Source organism: Mastomys coucha, unplaced genomic scaffold (assembly GCF_008632895.1).
Source record: "Mastomys coucha isolate ucsf_1 unplaced genomic scaffold, UCSF_Mcou_1 pScaffold21, whole genome shotgun sequence".
Classification (NCBI taxonomy): Eukaryota; Metazoa; Chordata; class Mammalia; order Rodentia; family Muridae; genus Mastomys; species Mastomys coucha.
In genome coordinates this window covers 11,488,416-11,511,256 of record NW_022196904.1, presented here as the reverse complement: position 1 = coordinate 11,511,256, position 22,841 = coordinate 11,488,416, and the positions used below count along the sequence as shown (strand labels likewise).

General features: G+C 40.8%; 1 pseudogene; it reads left to right on the top strand.

Annotated features, from left to right (window-relative positions):
- The first annotated feature begins 1,386 nt into the window (after window positions 1-1,386).
- On the top strand, window positions 1,387-21,627 carry LOC116100276 (annotated as a pseudogene).
- The last annotated feature ends 1,214 nt before the right edge of the window (window positions 21,628-22,841 follow it).

Genomic DNA, 22,841 nt, shown 5'->3' with positions numbered 1-22,841 from the left:
ATCTTGTGTCAGAGCTTTCCATACCCAAATACCATTGGGAGAGAGCCTGTTTACCAGAAGTACTGACACAAAGCCTTGCAGGGGGGAGTAAGCCACAGTCAGAGACACCAAGACTAGCTAACACCAGAAATAACCAAATGACAAGAGGCAAGGGCAAGAACATAAGAAACAGACACCAAAGCTACTTGGCATCCTCAGAGTCCAGTTCCCCCAGCAAAACAAGCTTAGATACCTCAACACACCAGAAAAGCAAGACTCTCATTTAAAATCACATCTCATAATGATGACAGAGGACTTTAAGGAGGACAAAAATAACTGCCTTAAAGAAGTACAGGAGATCACAGGTAAACAGGTAGAAATCGTGAAAGTGGTAACACAAAAATCCTTTAAAGAATTACAGGAAAACACAACCAAACAGGTTAATGAACAGAATAAAATCATCCATGATCTTAAAATGGAAATAGAAACAATAAAGGAATCACAAATGAAGACAACCCTGGAGATAGAAAACCCAGGAAAGAGATCAGGAGTCATAGATGCAAGCATCACCAACCGAATGCAAGAAATAGAAGAGAGAATCTCAGGTACAGAAAAATACTATAGAAAACATTGGCACAACAATCAAAGAAAGTGTAAAATGTAAGAACCTCCTAACCCAAAACATCCAGGAAATCCAGGACACAATGAGAAGACCAAATCTAAGGATAATAGGTATAGAAGAGAGTGAAGATCCCCAACTTAAAGGGCCAGTAAATATCTTCAACAAAATTATAGAAGAAAATTTCCCTAATCTAAAGAAAGAAATGCCTGTGCAGACATGTGTGTTTCTGTGTGATATGTTTGAGTGCCTATGCTGGGTGATTTATGCAGTTCTCAGCAAACTTAGAGCTCCAGACATGTTTGGCTTCTGTACTTCCCCAGTATAAAACAAAAATGGCTACATAGGACATTACATGTATAATTGAATATGCAAGGAAAGGACACTGTGTCTTTAAAATGGAAAATAACTGGTCTGAAAGATTGGAACATTCTATTAAATGCAAATTTCCCAGATTATGGCTATGTCTGCATTTAGGATGGAACTTCTGAGCTTGGAAGGCTTTACTTGTTTTAATCATTTGCCCTGTGGTCCCCAAGGAGAGGAGCTTACTGTCCTGAGGCCCAGCTTAGTTTCTCAAGCTAATGAGGGACTCTGGGCAGGACTATCAGCCAGGAACAGTATTGGAAGGTACCTTGAAAGTTTTTGCAGGTGTATTTGTTACTAGCTGTGTAGAAGACCCCAAGCCATGCTATGGTGAATATGGGCATTTCTATTGGCAGGGAAGGAGGAGCAAGACTGCTGAACTATCAGAGTCAGATCTGGTGGTACTAAGGTGGACTGATGTAGTGACCGAAGATGATGTGCATGTGAACTTCACTTGGAAAGAGTGGGCTTTGCTGGATCCAACTCAGAAGATTCTCTAAAAAGAAGTAATGCTGCAAACCTATAGAAATCTCACAGCTATAGGCTACATTTGAGAAGAACATACTGTTGAAGACAATTTTCATAGAAAATCACATAGAAGTCACAAAAGACATGATAGAAGTCATACTGGAGAGTAACCTTCTGAGATTATTCAATGTGATAAAGCCTTTGCATATTAGTTTCATACCTAAAGGCATGAAATAACACTCAGTGGAGAGAAACGCTATGAATGTAACCAATGTAGCAAAGCCTTTGCAGGGAGTAGTGGTCTCAAATATCATAAAAGAACACATACAGGAGAGAAACCTTATGGATGTAAACAATGTGGTAAAGCCTTTGCAGAAAGCAGTGGCCTCCAATGTCATAAAAGAACACATACAGGAGAGAAACCATATGAATGTAAACAATGTGGTAAAGCCTTTGCAGTAAGGAGTAATCTTCAAAGACATAAGTGAGCACATATAGGACAGAAACCTCATGAATGTGACCAATGTGGTATAGCCTTTGCAGGAAGCAGTAATCGACAATACCATAAATGAACACATATAGTAGAGAAAACTTTTGAATGTCACCTATGTGATAAAGCCTTTGTAGGAAAGAGCGACCTCCAAACACATAAACAAACACATACAGGAAAAAACCCAATGAATGTAACCAGTGCAGTAAAGCCTTTGACTGAAGCAGTGCTTTCTGAATATATAAATGGACACATATAAGGGAGAAATATTTTTAATGTAACCAATGTGATACAGCTTCTTCACAAAGCAGTGGTCACCAAAATCATGAAAGAACACATAGGAGGAAAATTATTGAATGTATTCAATATGGTTGTAAAACTTTTTCACAAAGCAGTGGCCTCTAAATATGTAAAGGAACACATACAGGTGAGAAACTCTATGAATATCATTAATGTGCTGAAGTCCTTTTACATCACAATCATCTTCAAATCCATAAAAGAACATATAATGGAAATAAATCCTCTAAATATAACTAATGTGGTAAAGTCTTTGTACAAAACAAATTCTAACACATAAAAGAATATGCAACTAGATAGAAATCTTATGAATGTAAACAATGTGGAAAACCTTTTGCAAGTCACAGTAAGTACTCTCCAATTAAGTAAAAGAAGACACCCTTGAGAGAAATCCTATGAACATCATCAATGGGATACAGCCATTGGACATTGAAATTATCTTCAAATACATAAAAGAAGACACACAGGTGAGATACCTGTATAAATATATATATATATATTTATACATATATATATATATATATATATATATATATATATATATATATATATATATATATATATATATATATATATAAGCAATGTGGTAAAGCCTTTGCTTGTCTGTCTTATTCAAAGGCACAAAAGAAATCATAGAGGAGAGAAATCCCGTGGGTGCATTTAATATCTGTAGCTTTCACACATTTCTTCATCTTCATGAAACAATCCATACTGGAGAAAATTTTATGAATGTATTTAATATTGTAAAGCATTTTCAAATTTCCCAAGTCTTCATCATCATGAGAGAGAAAAAATATATTAATGCATTTAACATGTGGAAGCTTTTGTACATTTCTACAGTTATCATCATCAGGAAAGTAATCATACTGAACTGGGAAGTGGTGGCACATGCCTTTAATCCTCGCACTTGGAAGGCACAGGCAGGCAGATTTCTGTGATCAAGGCCATCGTGGTCTACAGAGTGAGTTCCAGGAGATCCAGGGCTACACAGAGAAACCCCGTCTTGAAAAAACAACAAAAATGTACTCATACTGGAGAGAAAGTCTATGAGTGTAAGCAATGTGGTAGAGCCTTTCTGGTATTGGGTCCTCTCATATCCAACAAAACTTATAATCAGGCAATGGAAATTACAGGAGCTTGTGGAAATAAAGCTGCTTGCTGGGTCATGACCAGACAGCATACTCAGAACCTAATGTGTGACCACTAATGTACACACCTCTCCCTTGTTAGCCAAAATGTTATAGAACTACCATCCTACAGTCAAAAATGGTGGAACAGAATTGTTCCTGTGTGAAAGAATAGCAAGAACAAAAATTGAGAAGAAGTCACTTTTATGGATGAATATGGTGAGGATTCCCAGGTGGAGCAGTCTCTGGATTGACCTTCCTTCAATATCTGCTCCATAGTTTTTCTCTGCAACTCCTTCCTTGGGCATTTTGCTCCCCCTTCTAAGAAGGATTCTATCTACACTTTGGTCTTCATTCTTCTTAGTTTCCAGTGATTTGTGGATTGTATTTTGGGTATTCTGAAATTCTGGGCTACTATCCTCTCATTAGTGAGTGCATACCATGTGTGTCATTTGTGACTAGGTTACCTCACTCACATCCATATTCTGGAGAATATGGATGTTATTCTCCAGATCCACCCATTTCCCTAAGAATTTCATAAATTCATTGTTTTTAATAGCTGAGTAGTACTCCATTGTGTAAATGTACCACATTTTCTATATCCATTCCTCTGTTGAGGGAAATCTGGGTTGTTTCTACTTTCTGGTTATTATAAATAAGGCTGCTATGAACATAGTGGAGCATGTGTCCTTATTACATGTTGGAGCATCTACTGAGTATACCCCCAGGAGTGGTATAGCTGTGTCCTCTGGTAATACTATGTCCAATTTTCTGAGGAACCACCAAACTGATTTCCAGAGTGGTTGTACCAGCTTGAAATTCCACCAGTAATGAAAGAGTGTTCCTCTTTCTCCACAACCTTGCCAGTATCTGCTGTCACCTGATTTTTTGCTTGTAGCCATTCTGACTGGTGTGAGGTGGAATCTCAGGTTTTGATTTGCATTTCCCTGATGACAAAGGATGTTGAACATTTCTTTAGGTGCTTCTCAACAATTCAGTATCCCTCAGTTGGGAATTCTTTGTTTAGCTCTGTACCCCATTTTTAATAGGGTTATTTGATTCTCTGGAGTCTAAATTCTTGAGTTCTTTGTATACATTCGATATTAGCCCTCTATCATATATGGAATTGGTAATGATCTTTCGCCAATCTGTTGGTTGCCTCTTTGTCCTATTGACATTCTCCTTTGCCTTACAGAAGATTTGTAAATTTATGAGGTCCCATTTGTCAGTTCTTGATCTTAGAGCATAAGCTATTGGTGTAATGTTCTGAAAATTTTCCCCTGTGCCCAATTGCTCAAGGTTCTCCCCACTTTCTTTTCTATTAGTTTCAGTGTATCTCGTTTCATGTGGAAGTCCTTGATTCACTTTGACTTGAGCTTTGTAGAAGGAGATAAGAATAGATCAATTTGGATTCTTTTACCTGCTAACCAACTGCTGAGCGAGTATCATTTGTTCAAAAATGCTGTCTTTAACCACTGGATTGGGTTAGCTCCTTTGTCAAAGATCAAGTGACCATAGTTGTTTGGGTTCATTTCTGGGTCTTCAGTTCTATTCCAATCATCCACCTGCCTGTTACTGTACCAGTACTATGCAGCATTTATCACAATTGCTCTGTAGTACAGCTTAAGGTCAGGGAGAGTAATTCCACCAGAATTCTTTTACTGATGAGAATAATTTTTGCAATAAAAGGCTGCACGTTTACTACACATTTGCAGGTATAATATTTCCAGGCAATACCCGCATTTTTGTTTGTGTTTCAGTTCCTGGAAGTCCCCAAGGTCTGTGTCACTTGAGTCTTTTGGTCTTTTAGTTGAGTCCATGTTTTCTTTAGGTCATTCAGTTCTCCTACCTCTTACACAAGGTTTCCTGAGCTCCATCTAATATTTGTCTGTGAATCTCAGTATCTATTTTTACTGGGTGCTCAGTAGAGCCTCTCAGAGGACAAGTATGCTAGGCTCCTGTCTGAAAGCATAACACCATATCATTAATAGTGTCAGGGATTGGATATTGCCCATGGTGTGTGTCTCAATTTGGGCCAGTTGCCACCTGGCCAGTCCCTCTGTCTCTGTTCTATCTTACAAGTTATAAATATATCTTCTAAGCAGGACATATTTTCAGTTGTTGCTTTTGTGGGGGAGTTGCTTTCCTTATTTCTGAGTGCCCAGTCTACTCTGCGTGGTGAGGTCCTTGAACTAGTAGTTCTGGATTCTATAAGAGGCTGGACAAGCCATGAGGAGCAGTCCAATAAGCAGGCCCCCTCTGTAGTCTCTGTAGCAGCTCCTGTCTCCATGTTCCTGCCCAGTTTGATTTCCTGTCATTTCTTCCTTCAATTATGGGTTATGATATGATAGTATAAATCAAGTAAACTCTTTCCTCCTTAAGTTGCTTTGGTTATAGTGTTTCATCACAGCTGTAGTGGTTTTGCCTAATGCTACTTGTATTCTAATGCTAATTTGGATCCTACAGTACTAGTTTCTCCAAAGATTCAAGGGTCTGCATTTAAGACACTTGGTGACTCTACCCACAGTTAATTGTGGTTGGTAAATAAAGATGCCAACAGCCAATAGCTTAGAAAAGAGACATAGGTGGGGTTTATATTTCCCAGGTGTGAGACCAAGAGGAACAAGAATAATGTGCAAAGAGAGAAAGGAGAAGATACCATGGTTTAGCTGAGCCATAAAATCATTGTCATTTGGACTGCCCAATTGGTTCTACATCAGCCCAGATGAAACATAGTAAGTAGTAAATAATAACTTGGGATTATCAATAGGAAAGTAGATTTTAACTGCATGGAGAATAGGCAGCTGCATATCTATTGTGGTACTTATGTCATATTCAAAATATAACAGCTAATTGTGTCTTTCCTCCGGAACTCAACTACCAAAGGTGGGGTAGAAACCCTGGGACAAGATATTAAATATTTAATGCTACACACAGAAATCATAATCTTATCTTATTTTTCAGAGCTGAGGTGCAAACCCAGGGCCTTGCACTTACTAAGCAAGTGCTGTACCACTGACCTAAATCCCCAATCACAGCAATAGTAATTATAACTAAGATAACTTGACATCAAGAATGGGATATGGGGTATTGGTGTGACAGCTATGACCATGGGTTTTGAGGAGGATTTGTGGACTTTGGAAACAGGGGCTGGAAAATCCATAGAGTAATCAAACCTTGGTGAATAATACAGTCAGAGCATTAAAAAAAAACCCAGAATATTAAGTGAAATGCAGAGGATGAAGCCTGGCTTGAGAAGTTCCAGGAGGAAGATAGAGAATCATTTAAGACTCTATCAGGAACATTGAATATGTTAAATTAATAATATGTAGTTCTGCACTGTAATGGCTATTCCTGGCTGTCAACTTGACTATATCTAGAATGAACTACAATCCAGAATTTTAGGGTTCAACGGTGATCCAGATCTTGAGGCTGAAAGACAAAGGTTTCTGACTTAGATCTTGGCATGGAGATCTTGAGGCATAGTGGCTATGAAAAGCTTAGACCCAGACAAGGTTGTAAATGCCTTTAGTTCCAGGAGACTAAGGCAAGAAGTTCTTTGAGTTCAAGGTCAGTCTATGACAAAACAAGTCCCAAATCTAGGCATGGTGGTACACACCTTTAATCTGAGCAATACCTTCTACTAGAGACCTTAATAAGGACATGGGAAGAAGGAAGATTCACTATTCTTCATCTGCTTTCATTTACTTGCCAGCACATCTGTTGGAATCTGCTTTTACAGAAGACCAGATGAAACAATTAATTTTGTTAAATTGAGCAACTACTAGATATTTGGACTTCCCATTCATAGATGACCATTGTTGGGGAGTTGGACTACAGACTGCTTTAAGTCATCATAACCAATTCCCTTACTATATTGAGAGTATCTATAAGTCTGGGACTCTAAAGAACCCTGACAAATACAGAAGTTTTTGCTGGGAGTGGCTCTAGAGGAGCAGAAATATAAGGATTAATATTTTATGCATCTGGGGTTGGTTTAATAATTTGACAATACCTTCTAATCCACTAGCTCCTTCAACTTGTGAAACCTCTCTAAATACTCTCTCTCCTAGGAGTTCAGAGAATACTGATGATCTCTGGTGGAAACTATATTTCAAACTTAAAGAAGCTAATGTCTTTGATTATTTTGATCTATCAGTTTTAATTGTCAAGGAATTAGGTGACCTGCTGTACCAAATTTTCTACAATTTTAGAGGGATGAAAATTCAGAAAAGAATTTTTCTGGCTTTTTTATCTTAGTATCTCTGGAAACGTGATGAAGGAAAAGAATGAGGCTTCCAGTCACCATCTGCACCTGGGAGCTAAGGCTATTCCACAGCCCTCTATACACAGGTCCCACCAGAAAGAGAGGTGTTCTACCAGGAGTGTTCTTACCTTGGGCACAAGGTGAGATAACCACTTTCTCTCCAGTAACTGTCCAATGTGGGACTGGCCAGGGGAACACAGGGCACAGGAACACTGCATCCGCTGGGACAGGATCCTTCCAGTCAGCATTTGTACCCAGAACACAAGCTGTTCCATAGTCTGCTGTACAGAGGTAAACCAGGAAAGAACTGGTCTTCCTGGAGTGCTGACAGGCTTATAGACTCCCAGGAGGGACAAGCTCCAGCCAGAGACAGCAAGACTAACTAACACTAGAGATAACTAGATGGTAAAATGCAAGCATAAGAACTTTACTTGGCATCACCAGAATAAGGTTCTCCCACCACATCAAGTCCTGGATACCCCAAGAAACCAGAAAAGCAAGATTTGGATTTAAAATCACATCTCATGATGATGATAGAGGATTTTAAGAAAGACATAAATAGAAGCTAGAACCAGACAACAGAATGCTAGGTGCATATGCTGGCCCCAGGGATGCTGGAGGGGGTCCCAAAAGGCTTGGCTGGTGTAGAGCTCAGGGGCATGGTGGGTGGTACTACTGGCACTGATGGGACAAAAGGATTGAGTGGTGTCTGTGCAAAAGGGGTGGGTGTCACTGTTGGGGGGAAGCTAAGATGGGGGGGGTGAATGGGGTGGCTGCACTGGGGGTAGCAGGATGGGATAGGATGGTACTGACTGTCCAGGCTATGTTTACTGGGTCCAGGAGAGCAAGCAGGTTATCGCTGCCTGTGCCTGCAGCTCCTGGGGCTGGACTGGGTGGCTGTAGAAATTCTGTGGGACCTTGGGGTCAGCTCTGGGGAGCAGCCCTGACAAAAGGGCTGGGCTCAGAGCAGCTTGTCTTTCCAGGTCTATCTGTAGTGGCTCTGAAGAGAAGTCACCAAGTGGGCTACCAGCAGCCTAGAGCTTGGCTGGCCAGGCAGTAGGTGGTGGAGGCACGATACCCAGCTCAGGGGTCTTTCTGCCTTGTTGCCTGGGAATGGTCTCAGCCTAACCTCTCTGCTCTCTTCATGCCCAACCTCTTTGGCCAGATCCCAAAGGGTGTCTACACTAGTCCACTGCAGCCACTTGGCCCCCAGCCACTGCCTCCTCCAGGATCCGAACATTACCTCTGGCCTGCTCAAGTGCCAGGGCTGCTGAGGCCAAGCAGGGGTTGGCCCTGAGGCCTGGTGAATCCCCACTGCTGCCTCCCAGATCACCCCAGAATCTACAGCCGACCCTGCAGCCCTCTGCTCCTGCACAGGCCAGAGGGCCCTTTGAGAATGTGCTATGAAAAATCAAGCAAGATGTGAGCCCAAACTCAGCCCCAGCCCTGGCCCCAGCCTCCACCTCTGTGGAGCAGCTCCGCAGGCAGCGGGAAACCTTCGAGTGAGCAGGCCTATGCCACTGTCCAGTACCGTGCCTCCCCAATGTCCCATTTCTGCCAGGTTTCACTGGGGCAAAGGGACTCTCTGCCCCCTCTCCTCCATAGCCCCACACTGAGGCCTGGCCCTGGGAATGACCATCCCAGAGGAGCTGCCTGCTACTACCCTCAGCACCCTGTGTGGGTTTTACACTATATGTCTATTGGGCCAGCTGTATCCTACAACCTTACCTCCCAATAGCCCAAGAGGAGTCAAGAAGCTCATGGCTGCTCCCAAGCCCAGATCTCCTCCTTTACTGGGCCCTACCCCAGAGGGCAGATGTCAGTAACACCCCTTGTAAGCACATCATTGATGGACACAGGTGTTGGGGGGCTGAAATGAGGACCATTCCTGGGCTGGCATTTCTCCCTGGTGGTCATCTCCAAACCTCTCTAGCAATATACTCTTTCCTGAGTCTTCACCTAACCACCACACTTGAGTTGTTCCTGAAGGGCCAGGAGTCTGGAGGTTTAATGCTCAACAAATCCAGCTCCAGCCAGCTCTCCAGGGATTCGGAACACCAGCAACTCTAATTTATAAGAAAACCCCCAAATCTGAGTCTTAGGAGCTGCCCTCAGCTCTCTGCCACCCTCATACCTCTGCGCTTTCATGTCAATCAAAGCTCAGGCTCAGCCTCCTGCCACTTGGAGCTTTATGGGCAGAGCTAGGCAACAGTGACCCAAATTCCAGCTCAAAGGACAAGCTTCCTGCCATGGACAAAGGGGGAGGCACAGCTGTTTGAGCTCCTGGGTCAGGACCAGGTGGGGCCCCCAGAGCTCGCCAGGTTCTCCCATGGAGTGAAGAAACATGTGGTCTCTAAACCTGGGCAAGTGGGGCCCTGGAAGCTGGCCCTTCCCACTCTCTCCAGCTTCTGATAGCACAGAAATTCCTGAGCCCAAGTCACGAAAGTTATATGAAATGTTTTGTTATTGTTTCTTTGATCTTACTTTTCATTTTTACCTTATTGATTTGATGAGTCTTGAAAATTGATTCATTTCAATAAACCAAGGTGAAACACACACACACACAAAAGAAAGACATAAATAACAGCCTTAAAGAAATACAGAAGAACACATGTAAAAAATAGAAGCCCTTAAAGAGGAAACACAAAAATACCTTAAATAGTTATAGGAAAACACAACCAAACAGGTGAATAAATTAAAAAAAAATCCATAAATCTAAAAATGGAAGTAGAAACATTAAAGAAATCTCAAAGAGAGACAAAACTGGAGATGGAAAATCTATGAAAGAGATCAGGAGTCATATATGCAAGCATCACCAACAGAATACAATATGTAAAAGAGAGAATCTCAGGTGCAGAAGATGCCATAGAAAACATTGAGACCACAGTCAGAGAAAATGCAAAATGCAAAAAGGTACTAGCACAAAACATCCAGGAAATCCAGGACACATGTAAAGATCAAACCTAATGATAATAGGTATAGAAGAGAGTGAACTTAAAGGGTCAGTATATATCTTCAACAAAATTATACAAGAAAACTTCCCTAACGTAAAGAAAGAGATGCCCGTAAACATACAAGAAGTCTACAGAACTCAAAATACATGGAACCAGAAAAGAAATTCCTCCTGTTACATAAGAATCAAAACACTAAATGCAGAAAACAAAGAAAAACTATTAAAAGTTGTAAGGGGAAAAGGTCAAGTAACATATAAAGGCAGGCCTATCAGAATTACACCAGATTTCTTACCAGAGAGTAAAAAACTCAGAAGATACTGGTCAGATAGTCATACAGACCCTAAGAGAACACAAATGCCAGCCTAGGCTACTATACACAGCAAAACTCGTAATTACCATAGACAGAGAAAATAAGATATTCCATGACAAAAAACAAATTTACACAATATCTTTCCACAAATCAAGCCCTTTGAAGGATAATTAATGGAAAACTCCAACACAAGGAGCGAAACTACACCCTAGAAAATGCAAAATATAATCTTCTTTTAACAAACCACAAAGAAGATAGCCTCATAAACATAATTCCACATCAAACAACAAAAATAACATGAAGCAACAATCACTTTTCTTTAGTATATCTTAGCATCAATGCACTCAGTTCCCCAGTAAAAGGCATAGACTATCAGACTTGATATGTAAACAGGACACAACATTTTGCTACATACAGAAAACCCACCTCAGTGACAAAGATAGATACTACCTAAGAGTAAAAGGGAAGAAGACAATCCTCCAAGCAAATGGTCCAAACACATGATCTAGAATACCCATTCTAACTTTGAATAAAATGTACTTTCAACCTAAAGTTATCAAAAAAATAAGGAATCACACTTCACACCCATCAAAGGAAAAATCTACCAGGAAAAGAATGAAATGTATGATAAAATGTTGCAGATGCAAATTAAAAATAAAAAGATTTTTAAATGTACCCTTGAAGAGAATCTTCTCTACAGCAGTCATAGAACTCGTGTTGCAGAAAATTATGCTGAATCCCTTAGGATAATTTTGGCTGAATTACAATGAAAATTCAAATCTCAGCCTCAAAGGGTGTCAGTAGGAAAATTAAGGGCATTAATTGGCAAAGAATGGGATCCTATACCTTGAGTTTGGGGATGTATGGGAGGACCCTATTGAAGCTGAGAACCTTGGTTCTTCAGAATTTCAAGGGTTTACCTCACCTGAGGAAGTAGTACACTCCACCCCACCCTTTGAAATAATGACTTTTTCACAGAAGGAAATTAATCCCTCAGAGTCTGATAAACCACCAGTGACTTTCTTTTAAGAAAAGGCTGAGCAAGTTAATGCTGATGTTCTTCAAGACCCACCCATAATTTTTTCAATACCTAAAATCAGACTCAAGGCAAATCAGGCTCCTATGGTAGAGGTAGAAAGTGTATTTCATGAGGAAAACACTACTAAGGAGCTTAATAGGTTTTCTAATTCATTTGAGCAGAAGTTCGGAGAATATGTGTGGAAATGGATTTTAAGGGTGTGGGATAATCATGGAAGGAACACAAAACTAGATCAGGCTGAGTTTATTGACATGGACTCTTTGAGTGGAGATTCTAGGTTTAATATGGAAGTTCACATAGTTTTAAAAAAGGTGTCAGAAATTTGCTTGAATGATCAGCTGAAGTGTTTATTAAAAGATGGACTAAGGAAAAGTAGTTGGATATGCCTAAAAACCCTTGGCTGTGTGTTGATGAAGGGAATTTAAGGCTTAGGCAAATTGCAATGCTAGAGCGCATATATTGTATAAAACCTAAAAATCCTCCACAGTGGGAAGGCCCAGAAGACATGTATTTCATAAATCCTTTAAGATGCAAACTGATGAGTGGGGCACCAGCACATTTGAAGAGTTTTGTTCTTGCCCTTTTCCTTGTACCAGATCTTTTGGTTGGAGATGCCACTGCTCAATTGGATGATTTAAATGCAATGGGTTTAATTGGGCCCTGAGGTATCAAGGGCCAGGTTGCAGCATTGAATTGCGAGAGACAAGGTGATTGTAGTTATTATAATGGGCATCTTAGACAAAATATTTATAATGACCTAGCCTATAATGGTCAGCACAGTAGAGTTGAAATTTATAATGGCATGACTTGTATGGGCTTTTCATTCTGGCAAATCAGTCATAGTGTTTCCAGGCATGAAATAAATAGGAAACCTATTGCATATATTTTTGATCTGTATAGGTAGAAACATTCTCAAACAAATGAAAGAAAAAGTACATTGGATTGTGGCAAAAGGCAATATAGGCCAGTGAATCCAATCAATTTCCAGACTTGATCCAGTTTGCAGATCCAGAACCCCTTGAATGAAGGGGTGACCAGGTTATCCTGAGGAAGGATCTTGATAAGACACTTAAAAGTTTTGCTGTTAGCTTTTCTCCAGTTCTACCCTAAAGGGACTTATGGTCTATTAAAAGGGCAACTGTACACTGGGGGAAAGGAAATAGTCAGACTTTCTGTGGTCTATTGGATACAGGTTCTGAATTGATACTGATCCCAGGAGATCGAAAGAAACATTGTGGCCCTCCCATTAAAGTAGGGGCTTATGGAGGGCAGGTGATTAATGGAATTTCAACTGATGTTCAACTCACAGTAGGTGTAGTAGGTCCTTGAACACATCCTGTTGTCATTTCCCCAGTTCTGGAATGCATAATTGGGATAAATATACTTAGAAATTGGCAGAATTCTTACATTGGTTCCCCAATCGGTGGAGTGAGGGCTATGTGCAGTTGGAAAGACTAAATGGAAGCCTTTAGAGTTGCCTATGCCAAAGAAAATAGTGAACCAAAAACAGTATTGTACTCCTGCAAAGACTGAAGGAATTACTACCACCAAGGACTTCCCAACACATCTTCCTTTAACTTTTCTATCTCACCAGTACACAAGAGGATGGATCATGGAGAATGACAGTTGACTATTGAAAACTAAATAATGTGGTAACACAGATTGCAGCAGCTGTACCAGATGTAATTTTGTTACTTGAGCAAACCAACATATATCCTGGAACCTGGTATGCAGCTATTGATCTAGCAAATGCCTTATTCTCAGTAACTGTCCATAAGGACCACCAGACGGAATTTGCATTCAGTTGGTAAGGCCAACAGTATACCTTTACAGTTTTGCCTCTATAAATACCCTACTCTGCTTCATAACTTAGTAAGAAGGGAACTTTATCATCTGTCTCTTCCACAAAATATCGCATTGTTGCACTCAATTGATGACATTTTGCTGATTAAACCAAGTGAGCAGGAAGTAGCAACCACTTTGAACTCATTGGCAACACATACGCATATTAGAGGATGGGAAGTTAATCCAACCAAAATTCAAGGGCCATCTGCATCAGTAAAATTCTTAAGAGTCAAGTGGTGTGGAGCATGCAGAAATATTCCTTCTAAAGTGAAAGATAAGTTATTACACATGGCCCCTCCCACCAAGAAGGATACACATTTAGTGGGTTGCTTTGGATTCTAGAGACAGCATATTTTTCACTTTGGTGTGTTACTCAGGTACAGTTACCAAGTGATTCAGAAAGCTGCTAGCTTTTGCCTGAAACATGAGAAAGCTCTTCAACAGTTCCAATCTGCTGTACAGGCTGCTCTACCACTTGGACTATATAATCCTGCAGACTCGGTAGAACTTGAGGGGTTGGTGGCAGATAGAGATGCTGTTTGGAGCCTGAGGCAGACCCCTGTAGATGAATCACAGAAGTGAATTTTGGGATTTTGAAACAAAGCTCTACCATTATCTGCAGACAATTATTTTCCTTCTGAAAAACAGCCCTTGGCCTGATATTTGGGCCTTAGTGGAGAGTGAATGATTGACAATAGGACAACAAATTATCATGAGACCTGAACTGTCCATCATGATCTGGGTGTTATCAGACCCTCCCAAGTCATAAAGTAGTATGTGCACAGCAGCAGTCTATTATCAAATGGAAGTGGTATATAATTGATTGGGCCCAAGCAGATCCTGAAGGGACAAGCAAGCTACCTGAAGAAGTTGCTCAAATGCCTCAACTCATTTCACAATGCCATCTTCTCTCAAGCATATACCTATATCCTCGTAGGGTGTCCCCTGAAATTGGCTGACTAAAGAAGAGAAGACTAAGACCTCATTTGCTAATGTCTCTGCATGTTATTCAGGCACTACCCAGAAGTAGACAGCTACAGTATTACAACCCCTTTCTGGGACAACGCTGAATGATACAATTAAAGGAAAATCTCCACAGTGGGCAGTTTACATGGTATTATAGTTTCTTTGGAAGAAGAAATGGCCAAATGTACTACTGTTCACTGACTCTTGGGCTATAGCTAATGAATTGGTTGAATGGTCAGGGACTTAAAAAAGATCATGATTGGAAAAGTGGTTAGAAAGACATCTGGAGAAGTATGTGGATAGATCTCTCCAAATGAGCTAAGGATGTGAAGGTATTTGTTTCGCAGGGAAATTCTCAAAAAAGGTGACTTCATCTGAAGAGGAGTTCAATAATCAAGAAGATTACCAGTTCTTTGCAAGTCATCTCCTTTTCCCAGCCATCCCTGTCATTACTCAATGGTCACCTAAAAAGTGGACATGGTGGCCGAGATAGGTTTAGGCTTGGGCTCAACATCACAGACTTCCACTCACCAAGGCTGAACTGGATATAGCTGATGTTGAATGCCAAATCTGCCAAAAGCAGAGACCAACACTGAGGCCCAGATAAAGCATCATTCCTCAAGGTGAACAGCCAGCAACCTGGTAGCAGGTTCCATTTTCTTCATGGAAAAGACAATGTTTTGTTCTTACTGAAGTAGATACTTATTATGTTTATAGATTTGTCTTTCTAGTACGTAATGCTTTGGCGAAAACCATGACTCATGGACTTACAGAATACCTATCCATTGTAATGGTATTCCACACAGTATTGCTTCTGACCAAAGAACTCCTTTCCCAGCCAAAGAAGTATGACAGTGGGCCCACAGTCATGGAACCAACTGGCTTAACTATGTTTCCCACCATCCTGAAACAGCGGGTCTGATAATGTTGTGCTAGGGAAGTGTTTGTGATCGCCCAAAACACACATAAGAGCTGATCTCATGCAACTCACATCAAGGTTTTTATTCTATTTGAGCTAGCCCAGGCTACGCAACCCCACACCCAATGCAGCACTGTTACACAGGACAGTTTTTATGGGGGTAGTAGTAGCGGTATCTATTGGGACAAGGCTTTATAGTAAGCAGTAAGCAGGGAGTACATGTAAAAGCATCTAATTGGAAAGCTACTGTGGCCTTTAACATGATTGACTGGTGCTGGGATTCATACCATAAACTTAACTTGCTCCCCTCTGCATTGGTGGTCATTAGGCAAGAGGTGGGCTTGTAACCCAGGGTGCAGATTTGTTGGGGGAATAGCCTGAAGACATTGGTCTTGTTGAAGTGTAACGTGGAAACTCTGGTTTTGTTGTTGTAGCCTAGAGATTGGAGCTAGACTCAGGTTTTATTGGGGAGAGGCAACATGGGAACCAATGTTAGCTACCAGCCTGTTAGTTTACCTGAGATCAAATTCAGATCAGGTTTTCTAAAATGGAGTCTGGAGTTAAAAGATTTAGCATCTCAATAGAAAGATGGAATGGCCTTTTCAAGACACAGATACAGTGCCAATTAGGTGGTGGCAGCATGGAGGGCTGAAGCAGAGTTCTTCCGAAGGCAGTATATGGTCTGAATCAGCATCAGACCATAGGTACAGTCTCTCCCATAGCCAGGATCCAGCCATCCAGGTATCAAGGTGTGGAAAAGGGAACAGATCCACTCATTATCACTTCTAGTGATACTCTGAAAAGTTTTGCTTCCTTTTCTCACAATGCTGAATTCTGTTGGTCTAGAAGTCTTGGTTCCAGAGGGAGGAGTGCTCCTACCAGGAGTCAAACAAACATTCCATTGAACTGGAAGCTCAGTGTTCCCCCTTATCATTGTGAGAGTCTAATGCCCCTAAATCAACAGTCTAAGAAAGGAATAACAGTGTTAGGAGGAGTGATAGATCCAGATTACCATTGGGAAATTGGATTACCTCTCCACAATAGAGGTAAGAAAGATTATGTCTGGATTGCATGAGATACCTTAGGACATCTCTTAGTACTACCATGTCCTGTGATTAAAGTCAATGAGAAACTGCAACTGCCTAATCCAAGCAGGTTGACAAAGAACACAGACTCATCAGGAATGAAAGTATAGGTCACTCCTCCAGGAAAAAAAAAAAACAAGATCTGCTGAGGTGCTTGTAGAGGGTAGAGGAAATACAGAATGGGTAGTAGAGGAAGGTAGTTATAAATACCATCTAAGGCTACATGACTGGTTGCCAAAATAAGGATCATAAAGGAATATGAATGCTTATGTTTTATTTTAAGAACACATTTGTATAGCTATTTGTGCTTTCTTCCAATGTCTTTAATATCAATTGGTATTTAAGTTGAGACACAAAAAGAATGTTCCTAATGGGCATTGCTCCATTATAAATTTACAAATTGTATTTATGATTTTATGAGGAATAGTTATATCATGTTAGGAGTATTCATGACCTAGTATTGTTTCATCTGGACATGAGATATTAGTTGTATCGAGTAAACAAGGGGTGGATTGAAATAGGATTCCTGGTTGTCAATTTGACTATATCTGGAATGAACTACAATCCAGAATTAAAGGACTCACCTGTGATCCAGATTTTGAGGCTGGAAGACACAAGTTTGTGACCTGGCTCTTGGCATGGAGATCTGGAGGCATAGTGGCTATGAAAAGCTTAGACTCAGGCAAGGTAGTACATGACTTTAATTCCAGGAGACTAAGGCAAGAAGACCTCTGAGTTCAAGGTCAGCTTGTGACAAAACAAGTCTCAGATCCAGGTGAGGTGGTACACACCTTTATTCTGAACCATACCTTCTGCTGGAGACCTACATAAGGACATTGGAAGCAGAAAGATTCACTATTCTTTACCTGCTTGCATTTACTTGCCAGCAAATCTGTTGGAATCTGCTTTTACAGAAGACCAGATGAAACAATTATCCTTGTGAACTTGAGCAACTACTAGATCCTTGGACTTCCCAATCACAGCTGACCATTGTTGAGGAGTTGAACTATAGATTGTAAGTCATCATAATGAATTCAATTATTATATGCTATATTACTGTGCAGCTTGAATTTCATGTGTGTCCTGAACAACTGGAGTGGGAGTTATCCCTGAATCTCTTCCCTGTGCGTGAGATATGTTCTTATAGCTGGGCTGCCTTGTCTGGCCTCAGTGGGAGAAAAGGGGCCCCACAGAGAATTGAAGAGCCAGGACCAGTAGGATACTCAGGAGGCACCCAGCCCCACAGAGGAAGGATTGTGGGATAAGGTGATTGGGAGGGAGGCAATGAGCAGGATGTAAAGTGAATCAATCAATCAATCAACAAAGAAGTAAGTAATTAAGTAAATATTTTAGGAATTCTGTTAAGTTTAGGCTGAACAAGATACCAGGACCATTGACATGAAAAAATTTGTATTCCTGGAGCATTTGATTCATGTTGATGAAGCTGAGAAAATTAGCATTTATTTAGAGGAGACCAGCATTATTAAAGTGAAATGTTCTGAGAAGTGTTTCCTCAAAGTTATCACACAGAACCTGTGTTTCATAAGTGGTCAAGGTTGTATCTCCTGTTGACAGCAAAACTTGGTAGAATTTGTCACCCATGCGTACTGGTTTTGAAAGCATGAATAGATCATAGGGAGCAGCTTAAGGTTGACACTATGTGGTTGGACTGGAATCCCAAAAGTGAGCCTATAGGAATCTATTGGTGAAAGTATAGGCTAGTTGCTGGAGAAGACCCTATGTTTCGGGGATGTCAGTACCATATAACGACACTAGGGACAGCATCAGATGTGGAGTGAAGCTTAACTAAGCCTAGGAGGCACTATGTCTGTTGGAGAGAGTGGTGCCAGAGAAGTGACTCAAGCCCTTTAGTGGAGCCCAGAAAATTGTCATAGAAATGCAAATTAAAACTTCTTTAAAAGTTCATCTTACTCTAGTCATAATGGTCATCACAAAGGGCACAAATGCTGGTCCGAAGGTCAGGTAAAAGGAATTCTTTTTATTTGCTAGTGGGAGTACAGCCACTATGGCAGTCAAAAGGGAGGTTTCTAAAAAAATATGCATTTTCTGAGATCTTCAATTTTCTTTTTCAGAGACTTGAAGTTCTTCTCAAACAGATCTTTTACTTGCTTAGTTAGAGTCACACTAATGTACTTTATATTATCCGTGACTATTGTGAAGGGTGTTGTTTCCCTAATTTCTTTGTCAACCTGTTTATCCTTTGTGTAGAGGAATACAATTGATTTTCTTGGGGTAATTTTATATCCAGCTACTTTGCTGAAGTTGTTTATCAGATTTAGAAGTTCTCTGGTGGAATTTTTAGGGCCACTTAAGTATATTATCAAATCATCTGCAGATAGTGTTAATTTGACTTCTTCCTTTCCAATTCAAACCCCTTTGATCTCCTTTTGTCTAATTACTCTGGCTAGGACTTAAAGTACAATATTGAATAGGTAGGGAGAGAGTGTGCAGCCTTGTCTAGTTCTGAAAGACCCCTGTAGGGGAACCCCCACTTGAGTCCCAGGAGACGTGCACCCAAAGAAACACAAGAGATCGTCTTGATGCAAGCACACGAGGCAGTTTAATATCGGAGCGCTCTGGATCGACACATATCTCATGCAGGAGATAGAGGAATTGATCCCCAGGCTCAGGGGTTAGGGTTTTATATAGAAAAAAGGTTGGGGAAACAAAGGAATTGGTGTGGCTATACATGATTGGCTATTTTAAATGTAGTTCATGCAGATCAGAGTGGAAAATTCCTAAAGGGGGTGCTATTCGGGGGTTTTTTAGCTGACCTTTAACTATATCTAAGAGGACCAGATGGCCCATTACTAAGTAGGCACGTCCTTGCATGTCTGGTCCCTGAACATGTCCTTGCATATTTTGGTTCTATCTTTATGGTTTATGTCTTCCTGACCTGTCAGTTCCTGGGATATTTAACAGCTTGCTTTTGCTTAGGTTTGTTTTAACATTTGCAGGCTTGGCCCACTGTGTCTTTCTCCAACCTGTAATTTTTTACAGCTTCAAACTCAATTTCTCTTTTTAAAACTTAATTTCTCCTTTCATTCCCCCCTTCTTTTACTAATTCTAATCTTAGAATATAAGAGGTCCTTATCAGAGGTCTGTATCACCAGGGGGAGAATGGAACTCATACTCATCTTTTTCTATCTTGACTATAGGCTGATAGTGTTGCTGAAGAACTATAAGCTGCACTGCATTTATGCTATTTTTAACAAAAACAATTTCTTTATTTATTAAGCAGGGACCAAAAATTAAAATGAAGTATATAATAAGAAATGGTCCCGCTAAAGCAGAGATTAAAGTGGCCATCCACTGTGATTTGGAGAACCAAGACTCGAACCATACCTGTTGAGCTTCTCGATTTCTTTTTCTTCTCTCTAACCTCTCTCTTAATTTTTGCATGGAATCTCTGACTATCCCAGTATGGTCTGCATAGAAGCAACATTCTTCCTTTAAAGTGGCACACAGTCCTCCTTCTTTTAAGAACAATAAATTTAAATCTCTTCTGTTTTGTAGTACTACCTCAGATAGGGAAGTCAAAGATCTTTCTAAGGCATCAATGGATTTTTTTAACATTCTTAAATCTCTATTCATAGCTTTTTTTAAGGATTGAATCCCTTGTTTTTCTTCAATTAAGACAGTCTCTCTAGTCCCTACTCTCACTGTAATACCCACCCCCAATAACATTGCTAAAGTGAGTGTGACTGGCTCTCTCTTAAGCCTATGGGAAGTATATTCAATTTTTAAATGGTTGGCAGGGTAATAGTATACACGGGGTAGAAGTCGAACCATAACACCAAAATCATGAGTGAAGTCAAAAACACTGGTTGATACACATGGAGTGAGTCCTGTATTGCAGGCCACCATTTTACTGCTGATGGTACGAGGTAATGGTTAGAATCTGTTTGGGGTACAGTATAAATCTGACCACACAGGTATTTGTGGAACGAAGGGGGACTTCTAATGCAGAGACCAGGGTTTTTTCTTGTTACTTTAGTCATGGTTAACTTTTTTCCCATGCCCCATGGACAAGATGTATGGCTAGTGGTCATATTAATGTCCCCTTTGTAGGTAACTCCTTTATAATATGGAGGGCCTGAAGACAAGCACAGCCAGTAGTCTGTAGTAGCCTCCGGGTCTATTTTGTTAAGGGCATAAGCTCTCTTGACTAGGTTAAACAGTCTCTGTTGACAGGCTCGCAGGAACAATGGTTGAGGGTGTTAGAAGGGTAGCAGAGGTATGGAGGGGATTCTCAGTCTGGGCCGGGGGTTTTGGTTTCGCCAGGGGACCTTGTTCAGGAAAGACCTTGTTCGGTCCTATTGGGACTGGGGAAGAACTTTTTATTGTCAGTTTTACTCTGAAAATCAACCCATGGTCTTTTTCTGAAGTATATAATCATAAACCCCAGGTATTTTTTTTTTAGCCACCCTCGATGATCTTGTTTCCCTTTGTTTGTGAATTTAATGACTATGGGATTGCAGTATTTTCCCCTACAGGGTCTAGTGGGGTGGTGGACATTGCACATCCACTTTCAAGATATTTATAGCTATTTCTTTCTCCCTGGTTTGATTTATCATGGGTACTATTTCATTTTGCTGTGATCAAGTCCCAGGTGGAGGATTGGTTCTAGTAGATGTCTCCTGTAGTCTCACAGCCCCAGCCTGCACAGTAGAAGTCTGAAGCCCCCCGTCCCACATTTGTGTCTTAGTATTCAGTCATGGCCTTGGCCTGGAAAAACATAAAACTGTGCAGACTGTAGATTTGCTCAGTAAAACTGCCCTGAGCACCCATACGTACTCCCTATCCCGTTTGGGACGCACAGCTTTTCAGCTGGTGGTTTTTGAAGATCAAAATGGTTGGGGATATCCCACGTAAGTGACCCAGCTGCTAATCTACAAAGGTCGGGTGTGAGATCAGGCCACCATGTCCACAGGAGTTGTACTGAGGTGATAGACCAATGATTATTTCCTCTTTATTAGCCACTTCCCAAGTTTGTTGAACTGGGGTATGGGGATTGAGATCTCTGTCCTGAGTTGCTCTTGCAGTGCAAGTGCAACTTAAGAGGATTATCAGTCTTTTCTAGGGTCCACTCATCTTGTTAATCTTGGGGGGGGGTGCCCTTTTCTCGTGGGAAGTGTGGATCTAAATGGAAATCCCTTCTACCTTAATGGCAGTAGGGATAGTCAACAGTACCAGATACGGTCCTTTCCACCGTGGCTCAAGGTTTCCCACTCGATGTCTCCACACCAGGACAGTGTCTTTAATTTTAAATTGATGTGGCACCCTCAGATTGCCAGCAGCATAGATGTCTTTTAACTGTTTTCAGGCTTCTTTTTTCACTATTTCAAGAGCTTCTAGTAGGGCTAGAAGATGACATGAGGGAATAGAGTGATCATCAGAGCACATTCCTGTTTCTAAAGTTACATAGATAGGTGGAAGTGTCTCAAACATCAGTTCAAATGGTGTTAATCCTATAATTCTGGGAGTGTTCTGAACCTGGAACAGGGCGTAAGGGAGAAGGACTGTCCAATCATTTTCGCCAGTCTCTAAGGCTAATTTAGTCAAGGTCTCTTTTATTGTTCTATTCATTTTTTTTTACCTGTCCTGAGCTCTGGGGTCTATAAGCACAATGTAATTTCCAGTCTACCCCCAGTTGTCTGGACATTTCCTGACTTACCTGGCGACAAAGGCAGGCCCCTTGTCTGACCTGATTACCTTAGGTATCCCAAATCGGGGAAAGATTTTTTCAAGTATCTTCTTAGCCACCATGTTAACTCTCTCCTTCTTGGTGGGGAAAGCCTTGACCCACCCTGAAAAAGTGTGTACAAACACTAAGAGATATTTAATTCTGTATGGAGCAGGCTTAACCTCGGTGAAATCCATTTCCCAGTAAGTCTCTGGCCAGTCTTGTAACCGTCTCCCCTCCTGGAGCTTGTTAATTCTAGCATTAGTTAAAGCACAAGCTTTACAGTTCTTTATTAATTTTTCCTCTGCCTCTTTTACCTGAGGTATGTGGTAAGGAGATTTTTTTACCAATTCAATCATCTTTTTCAGCCCTAGGTGGGTGAGAGTGTGAATCTTTGTCAAGT